Source organism: Erpetoichthys calabaricus, chromosome 9 (assembly GCF_900747795.2).
Source record: "Erpetoichthys calabaricus chromosome 9, fErpCal1.3, whole genome shotgun sequence".
In the NCBI taxonomy this organism is placed as follows: Eukaryota; Metazoa; Chordata; class Cladistia; order Polypteriformes; family Polypteridae; genus Erpetoichthys; species Erpetoichthys calabaricus.
The window spans coordinates 92,783,092-92,793,093 of NC_041402.2; positions in this window are offsets into that span (position 1 = coordinate 92,783,092).

Here is a 10,002-nt window from a genome sequence, read left to right on the forward strand (position 1 = left end):
AACCATCATGCTGCCCACTACAGATTTACTTTGCTGTTTTTTCAATTTCTAATTGGTCATTCAAAGCTTGTTTTCAGCACTATATTTATAGTAACTGGTGGAGTGTTATCAGTGCTATTCAAGATTTTAAGTGATTCAGTCATATTCTTCCTCGCATATCTTTATAGTATACTCAGGAGATTTCATTCTTTTAGTCTGCCACCGTAACTCTTATCTTTTAGCCCCAGGGTAAGCTTAGTTGTTTCACTCTTTACTTTCTGTTGCTCGGAAATATCCATTTTTTAGATAAAAACGGACACAGTTTTTTAATTGAGCTCTAGCATAAGGTTTATGAAAGGAATCAATTGTTTCCCTCTGTTTGAATTCATCTTTGTTTCTACTCTAATCCACGCATTGGTTGATCCACTGTTTGCTTCGTCTCTTTAAACAGAATATTTTCCATTATAGAACCATGGTTATCTTCAAAGCTGTGTTCAAACTCTCCTCCTTTTTCTTCTCTTCTTCTTCTGCTGGTTTAACATCCATTTTCCGAGGTTTTCTGAGTTAGCAGATTGCTCACCAAGTCTTGTTTTTTTTCTCCACTCTCGGCACTCCTTTGGGGCGAGACTGACAACCATTCCTTTCATATTACATGATGCCACCTTCAGGAACATTTTTTTTGGACTCCCTTTGGGTTTCATCCTCTTCACTTCTCTTTCTTTCACTCTACATGTCCAAACTATCTCAGTCGTTTTAACCTCTGCACATTTTTTTTTTTTTTTTTTTTTTTCCTGTGTACTGACTTAAGTCGTCATTCATTTTTTCATGGCTGTTGTTCCCAGCCTTGTTTTATGTTCCACCTTCATCGCCCACATCTCACTGCCTTACAGCATAATATTTTTCACTTGCTTTCATTAACATTTCCTTTTAATGCCAGAGAGGCTTCTGTGACCTGGAGTTAGAGTAAGGTCGCCGTCCCTCTTGCGTTTCATAAAAGGTGACTAAAGAAAGGTCATTGAGCCTTAAAAATTCTGCTTCAATATCCTTATGTTGATGCACAAAGATCATAATGGAATGAAGAGGCATTAGTTGTGCTCAGACTAGAGTTTGATTATAATTAAACTTAATAGGTTCATAGTGTCAATATAGTTGCATGTACAGAGCACAGTGAAATTCTTCTTATCTGCATGTGCTAATCAACATAATCACATTATTACATTTCTTTAACGCCACATTTAACAATTTTCTTTTATGTGAATGATATTTAATAGTTTGATGTTGTTTTCAGAAAAAATAATTTATGAAGAGTCTATATTAACAGGCAGTGTACTCTTAGAAGTATTTGCATTTCTCAAACTTTTTCTGAGTTGGGCATCATTTGCACATTTTTCAGATGAATATTTGCCAGTCACTAATGCCACTCAAAACTCTGAAAAGTGTGTGTAACTAATTCCCTGGAAATTTAGAACCTACTTATTATTATTATGTAACATAACATTTGCAAACCCACTTAATCCAATTCAGGGTCGCAAAAGCATGGAACTTATCCAAGCATCATTGTGCTGAAAATCTAGTCCCGGCGGGGGTGCCAGTCTAGTGCAGAGTCTAATTGCTTCTGAGCCCCTCTTTCACACTTGCACAAAGCCAGTTTCAGCTAGCCAGTTAGCCTGACATCATGTCTTTGGGATGTGGGAGGAAAACCCACACAGACACAAAGAGATCAGATCATGGAGAATGACCATAGTGTATAATTCTATCCCAAAACTCTGGATCAATGAGGCAACAAAGCTAACCACTATACTGTACTACCATGCTCACAGATTATTATTAGTATTAGTTAAAATCTACATTCATTTTTTTTAATAGTCAATAAAAGATTAAAAGACTTTAATAGGTTTAATGCATTTTTTTTATCATGGCACTGTAGAGTGGTGATATGCTGCAAGTTGGTGGACATCTGTACTCTGTACACATGAAAATAACTACTACCACACTGAACCTTTTTAATTGTCCTTTAAAATAATGTAATAACAGATAGAGAGAACAATTCAATTATTAAATTTTCTTAAGAGTTTTCTTTTAATTACTCCCCTTATTCAGTGCTTAACAACTAACTTTAACATATGAAAATACCTTTTAATATTTTTTATGTGGGCAGTGTACAGTTTCATAATTCTACCACAAACCCAATCGGCTTCTTAACAACGTTTTGTTTGTTTGATTTGAGCAGTGTCAATTCACTATATTGGTAGCAACAGCCTTAACTGGTATACCAGTCCATTACATAGACCCTCGGGCACACACTTATAAAAGGGCAATTTAAAACTGGCTGTCAGTCTAACAGGATTATCCTTGGACTAAAAGGAATCAAGGATCCCAGAGGAAACCCATGTGAACAGAGGAACAAAATACTGACAACACTCCGGCCTGGAATCAAACCAGGGAACAAGAGCTATATGACCGTGATAAATCCATCCATTTACTGGAGCTGCTTAATCCAATTTTAGGGTAGTAGAGAGCCAAAATGTATCCTGTAGCATAGGGAGAAGAGCACCAGTTCCAGACACATGTTCCAGGCCATAACAACATACCTTAACACTTACTCATATGGACATAACATACATACCAACCTATTCTGCACAACTTCATGACTGGGGAGGAATTCAAGTACCTAGAAAAAAGACAATACAGACTGGGAGAATTATGATCAATCCAAGAATTGAACACTGTCTTCTAGAGCTGTAACAGAGCCATGTCAACTACAGCGTCATTAAGTATTCAGGTTGATAGTACACAGACAAAAAAAGTTAAACTGGAAGTTAACAAAATTCCACATACAAACTGTCAGTAATTGGACAAACATAAATCTCTGCAGTTTTGTAGGTCTAATAATCATAAAATGTCTTTCTGATTCACATTTTATACATTTTACAAATGATGGCTCTATATTTTAAAGGAAATGCTCTGAATTTAACAACATGCTTTAGGAAATCCTAACTTACATCAATTTAAAGGTTATTGACATCCAGCGCCATTAAAACTGGGCTTTGTTTCATTTTTTTTTCTTGTTTTGCTCTTAAGCCAAACTGGAACCACCCACATGATTTGCTATGTATAGATGATAATTGGATCCTGTAAAACAATTTTATATAGAGGTCCTCACAAAAAAGGTTTCTGGAAATGCAAATGGAAACACCCACTCACAGTGTCTGTTTAGGTGAGAACAAAAAAAAAAAGTTCAGCCCTGTAAAGCCTTCTGACTCTCACGAGTATGTCACTACCGCATATTATTTAGAATAGACATGCTGTTAATTTAGTCCTTATCTTTTTTTTTTTTCAAATGTCATTTTATATTTTCTGCTACCTATTGCTTTTCCTCTGTGAAGTGTTTAGTCAGCTTAAAATTCATATGGTGCCTCTAAGTAAAGCTGATTGCTCTAAAAGATCAACTAATTTTCATTCTTCCTGAGAGTCAAATAAAGGATGTGTATGAAGAAAAAAAAATCTCCTTCTGCTGAAGTATTATGTTATACACACACCTTTTTTCCTGTATGTGTGTTTCCACAAGATAATTCATTTATGAATGCAAGCATACCCAGTATATTAAGTAATGTGCAAAAGATAATAAGCTGAATCACAAAATAGCAACATATGGGAATGAGATACTTGGCTGCGTGTAAAGAATAGAGTGTCAAAGCGAACAGCATTGTAGGTAAAGCAAATGAAACGTGAACAATTTCTATTTTACTATACATTTTAGGCTTCTCATCATTTTTTTAAATATTTGATGGTCAAGCATCTGGAGACGTATCAGTACTACTTAACTACTAGCAACCCAAACGTATTTTAGACTAAGTAATGCTGGCCTAATTTTCATTCCACATGTACAACATAGAAGAACAGGGCATTCTGCATTCAGGTTTATGTTCCCCAATTGAGGTCCTCTACCCAACAATATAACAAAGAATCAGAATCTATTGAGAGTTTTAAAAGAAGATTCTTAAAAACTTAATTTTATCAGAAGGTTTTGGGTTTTTAGTGTATTTAGCTTACATTTGATGCATTTCTAATTGTGCATTTTTGTCTCTCTTTATTTTATGTATCTGCATCCCCCTACATGTCTCATTCTATTTGATCTATGTACTTGGTCAATAGTTTATTTTTTGTTAAACCTCCACTTATATCCACCATGCACTATTTTATTATTTGTGCCAAAGTTATTGTTACATCGACTACATCAGTATACCTTGGCCAGAAAAACTATAGGAAATGTGTTCTGTTGCTGCAATGTTATACATCCATACCTCTCTATTTATATGTATTCCACCTGTTCATGTACATTTTCTCTGAGACTTTGATTTCCTTCCACTGACCAAACAGATATAATTGTATTAATCTGAATTGGCCTAGTATTAAAATAAAAATATGAGAGATTGGGGTATTTGATTTTCTCATGGCGCTGATTGTAGCAAGTTGGCTCACATGATGAATGAAGTGATGAACAGCCATAAAAATGAACTCATGCTTCCCTTCAGGACTGCAGTGTAACAAGACTAGCTTAGCATTCCTAATATTCAAGATACAATATATCAGTAGTTTTAATAAATATTTCTTTACAGCTTACAGCTCTGCATTATAGTAAAGATTGGAAACAAAATATACTTTTTTCCCCCACATATCTCATGGATCAGCATGCCCAGCAGAAATGAGTATTGGGTTCACTTAATGATTAATAAAAGCAGTGACATCGTGCCACTTTAGTTCAGCAGATGACCCCCGTATGGCAGACCAAACTAGTAATTAGAGATAATTCAAATTCCATTTCAGATCTCTTAAAATGTAGTTCAGCTTTTTGTATAGCTAAAACTCATTTCAATATTTCTCAAAATACGTTCTCCTATACTTTAGGATATCCCTGATACATTTTGAGATATGCATAATGCATCTGAAGATATCTCAAGTACCGTTTCAGATATTTCAGAATTACTTTCAGGTATCTTTAAATGAACAGTAAGAAAGTTGACATTAATCACCTATATATTTTATGATATCAGAAATTGATTTTGAGGCATCTCCAAGTCACTTCCAGCAAATTTTCTTATTTTTTTCCCCCAATATGACTTCTCATCTATTTTAAAATATCTCAAAATAAATGCATTTACATTTTAAGATATCCTTGTTTTTTGATATCTTAAAATATATTTAAAGATATTTTAAAAAAGAAAGTTATTTCAAATATCTTGAACTTAAATTTGAGATAAATTTGAAAATGAGAAGAAACACATTTTAAGATATCAGAAATGAACTGGAGATATCTCAAACTGGAGTCAATAAGTAGAAATCTCAAATGCATTTTAAGATATCATGATTACATTTTAAAAACCTTGAAATAACAGCTCAAACATACTGAAATGCAGCCTGTTAAAAGCATTTTGAAACATCTTCAAATGTCATGAATGGCACAGGAAGTTCTTAAGTGCATTTCAAGATGCACTTGACAACCTCCTGTGCCATTCATGATATGTGAAGATGTTTCAGGATGCATTTGAGTTATCTCAGTATGGTTGAGTTGTTATTTCAAAACATCTCAAAATAATTTGCTGTAAAAGTTCCTATCAGTTTAAAAGAAGTTATTTTAAGGTATCTTGAATTTTACATTTACATGATATCTTGAAATGTATTTGAGGTATCTTTTAAATGCATTTCTGATATCTGAAAATGGACAGGATGTCATTTTAAATATTTTGAAATGCATTTAAGATGTTTGCAAGTTCATATAAGACATCTCGGAACAGTATAGATGTATCGTCAGATACCAATAATTAATTTTAACATATTTAAAATGCATTAGAGATGTGTCTAAATGATAATTCAACTTGTCATAAGCCTAGTGAGTGTCTTCAAAGCTCAGGCTCTTCATATTTTCACAAGCTTTGTCAGGTCCATGTTCTGGTATGGATTTAATTGCAAGCTAACACTCTGTTAGAGTTGCTCTAAAAGGCGGCAGACCCGCAGCTGTAAGCTCTAGTCTTATTATAGCATACAGATGGCGAGTCCTCTTTTCAGCTCTTCACAGAATGTGACAGACCACAATTTAGTTTTTCTTGGTAAGAGAAGCTTGCCAGAAATAAAGCTAAATAATGTTAAAACCAAAGCACTCTTCGCTGTTTAGAGTTAAGTGCAATAACTGCAGAGACAACTGAATGACAGGACTATGAAACAACTCCAATATACATTTTCAGGAGCACTAAACGTTAGACTGGCTCATCAGAACTTGTGATATTTGGAAAGTTACTGATGAGATGCAGTCCAGAAAAAAAAATTCAAACACGTTTGATAAAAAGCAGGCTGCTATTGAAAAAATTATTTCCAACAGTTCGCCACCTGATTGGTAATGTTTTACAAAGTGACACATTTTTAACCAGCTAAATCGACAGCTCAGCTGGAAAATAAATCACTGTACAGTTGCAATTGTAGTCTGATTTAAGAAAATATAAAATTTTGAAACCAATTATAGGAAAGTAGTCAGATCCAAATTCATGCACACATAGATTTCCAACACCTGTTAATTTTACACTTAAATATAAAATATAACTGTATTGTATGTGCTGTAGCAGTGCGAGGAAATAATCCCAGGTTGAGAGAGAGGTTGCTGTGCCAGCCAGCATCAAAACTTCTTTAATTTTCACAAATTATAGCAGAAGAAATAATGAAAATCGTCACTTTCTTTTGCTAATCAAAAGGAAACAAAAGTCCTCTTCTCACAATGTAGGAGAACAAAACAGGCTTCAGTGTACTTAAGCCGAGTCCACATCAGAATGCGCCGACCACCTCTGAGGTCACTCTGCTCTTGTATGCTGCAGATCAGAAGGGGCGGGGCTACCTTCAGGCTGGATGCCCCTTGAGGAGTGGCTTCTCCAGGCTGTGAGGGAAAAAGGAGATAAGTCTGTAAATGGCAGCACCCCCTCTTGTCCCGGTGTGGCATTACTTTAGGTAAGCCTGGAAGATGACCCTCTGGTCTACAGTGTGACAGTTTATAGACTTGAATAATGAATAGTAATAAACACCCATACTGAGTTGTAGGCAAACTGAGTCGTAGGTTTAACCAAACATGGATGCTTTTCACATTAAAACGTGCAATCCAAAGTCCGTGGCATGTAAATTGTACATGAAGAATGACTGGAGCAGAAGGTGAACCATGCTCCATGGATGTGCCAGGTAGCATTTCTAACAACTGTGCTACCACGCCTCCAACTTTACTAAAATTGAATTAATGCATTGGTTCCCGTCATTTTAAGGTCACAAGAATCTGAAGTCTATTTGGCAACTCCACATCCAAGTCAAAAATGGCACATTCAAGCACACACCCACACTAACTAACGTCAGGCATATTTAAAGCTGAAAATGAACATGCATTTATTAGGAGAATGTGAGGAATCTGGAGTAAAGCCATCAATATATATTATAACTGGATGGATCTATTTAAAAGCACCTGGAATGTTAGGTTGAGTTAAAAAGTATCTTAAACTGTATGATTTCCACATGTAGTTTAAGACAGGTTGACGTGATTTAGTATGTGGCCATCTTCACAAAAGTATGCAAAGGAGAAATATGACAAGTTCTGCAATATGAATCATTTGAGAAAGGTTATTTAAATAAAACAACTGAACAGCAATATACAGTGTTTAAAGCTAATCATCATCGTCATCACCTCATGTTTAATATCCATTTTCCAGGTAAACCCCTCAATCTTTTTCCTCCACAGTCCTGGGAATGCTTTAGGGGTGAGAGTTACTCTTTTCATGTCATAAACCACCACTTCCATCCACATATTCTTTGGCTTCATCCCCTACACAACTCTATCTTGGTGGAAATCTTCACCCAATCATCCATTGTCGTTCGGTCCACATGTTACAATAATATTAGTCGGTGTCTCCTCCGCACCACGTCTATGGTCTCAACATCAAGTCTTTCTGTCAACTCAGCATTTGCTTTTCTGTCACTCTGTGACACTCCACAGATCCACCTGATCACTCTAATATTTTGTCACGCTTGGGTCACAGATTTGCACAGAGACACAGGAGGTTGTAGAAAAGAAAGGAACTTTATTCAAAACACTGCAAACAAACATTTGTCTCTTTTGAAAAGTTTAAACGTGCTCCTCCATGACAATTCAGAGATGACAGTTTCCCCACGAGGAGAGAATGTCTGGGAGAGGGGTAAGGAGAAGCAAGAAATCAGTTTTAAGCAACTGAGAGAAGCCCGTACAGGCTTTTTGACAAGGCGGAGTACCGTGCGGGAGGCAGATTACACGACAGAGCCGGCCAGAAGGGAAAGGAGAAATGTGAAGGTAGTCTGTCTATGTTTCCTAGGGGTTTCCTAAGTTTTTTCCCAGGGGCGTCTGTGTTTTTTTGGGGGTACGATTAGCTTCGCAGCTCACAATTTCTTTTTTAACACTGCTACATGTTCCTCTTTCACTGGCTACATTTCACACAGCTTTTATGAACTTTACCCTCCAATGCCAGATAAGGACTTCTTTAGAAGTCAGAATTGGGAACAGGCCCTAGAATTGCTAGCATGTATCTCTCACCCTGGCTAGCACTCTGCTTACTGGTAAAAATAAAAAAGTAAAATAGTTTCTAACTCTTTTTATATTACAAATTAAATGTGTAATTCTATAGTAGCATAACATTTAAAAAGAGAAAGATACTATTGCAGTATCAGCAGTACGTCCAGTAACGCTGTTGACAGTGGAGAATACTGTTAACTCTAAAAGACAACACAATGAATGTTAGGCACAATTTACCTGAACAGAAGGTACTGTAGTCGTACAAACAGGAGTGCTTATATAAATGAATTACTTAATAATCTCACTTTCTTTCTTTTAACAAAATAACCAAAAATATTCTGTAGTGTAAAACAAGCATAACTAACCCCAGGGCTTGCAAATAGTCAAACAGTTATACAAGTTACTCAATATGCCATTTGCCTTCTTTAAGTGCTTTCAAGTGTATAAGAATAGATGTTCCCTTTTCATAAAAAAAGTCGACAAGTTTTTCCTTTATACAGTGGATTCAGAAAGTTTTCAGACTCCTTCACTGTTTTCACATTTTGCTATGTTACAGCCTTGTGCCAAATATATTTAAATTCATTTTTTTCTTCATCAAGCACCACTCACTATCCCAGAATGACAAAGTGAAGACAGGAGTTTAGTCATTTTTGCAAATTAATTAAAAATGAAAAATTGCAATATCACATTGACACAAATATTCAAACTCTTATACTCAGTACTTAGTTGAAGAGCCTTTTGGCAGCAATTACAGCCTGATGTCTTTTTGGGTCTGACATGACAAACTTTGCGTACCTAGATTTGTGGATTTCTGTTAACTCTATGCACATCCTCTCAAGCTCTGTCAGGTTGGATGGTGGAGACCATTACAGGACAGTTATTTTCTGGTCTCTCCACAAATGTTCATTTGGGTTCAAGTCCAGGCTCTGTCTGGACAACTCAAGGACATTCACAGAGTTGTCTTTAAGCCGCTTCTTTGTTCTCTTTGCACTGTGCCCAGGCTCCTTTGTCCTATTGTAAACCTTTGTCCTAGTTGGAATTTCAGAGCGCCCTGGAGCAGATTTTTATTAAGGATATCACTGTACTTTGGTCTGTTCAGCTTTTTTTTTTCCTCAATCCTGTCTACTCTCCCAGCCCCTGCTGATGAAAAACAACACCACAGCATGATTCTGTCACTACCATGCTTTACCACTGCAATGGCATTGCATAGATAATAAGTGGTGCCTGATTTCCTCCAGGCTTGATGCTCATCTTAGTTTCATCAGACCAGAGAATCTTCTTTCTCACAGTTTGAGAGGTCCTTCAAGTGTATTCTTGCAAACTCCAAGTGGGTTTCCTTGTGTCTTTTACTGAGGAGAGACTTCTGTTTGGCCCCTCTATCTTAAAGTGCAGAGTGTTGCAGTGATGTTTTCCTTCTGGAAGTTTCTCCCATCTCCACAAAGGAGACAGTTTCT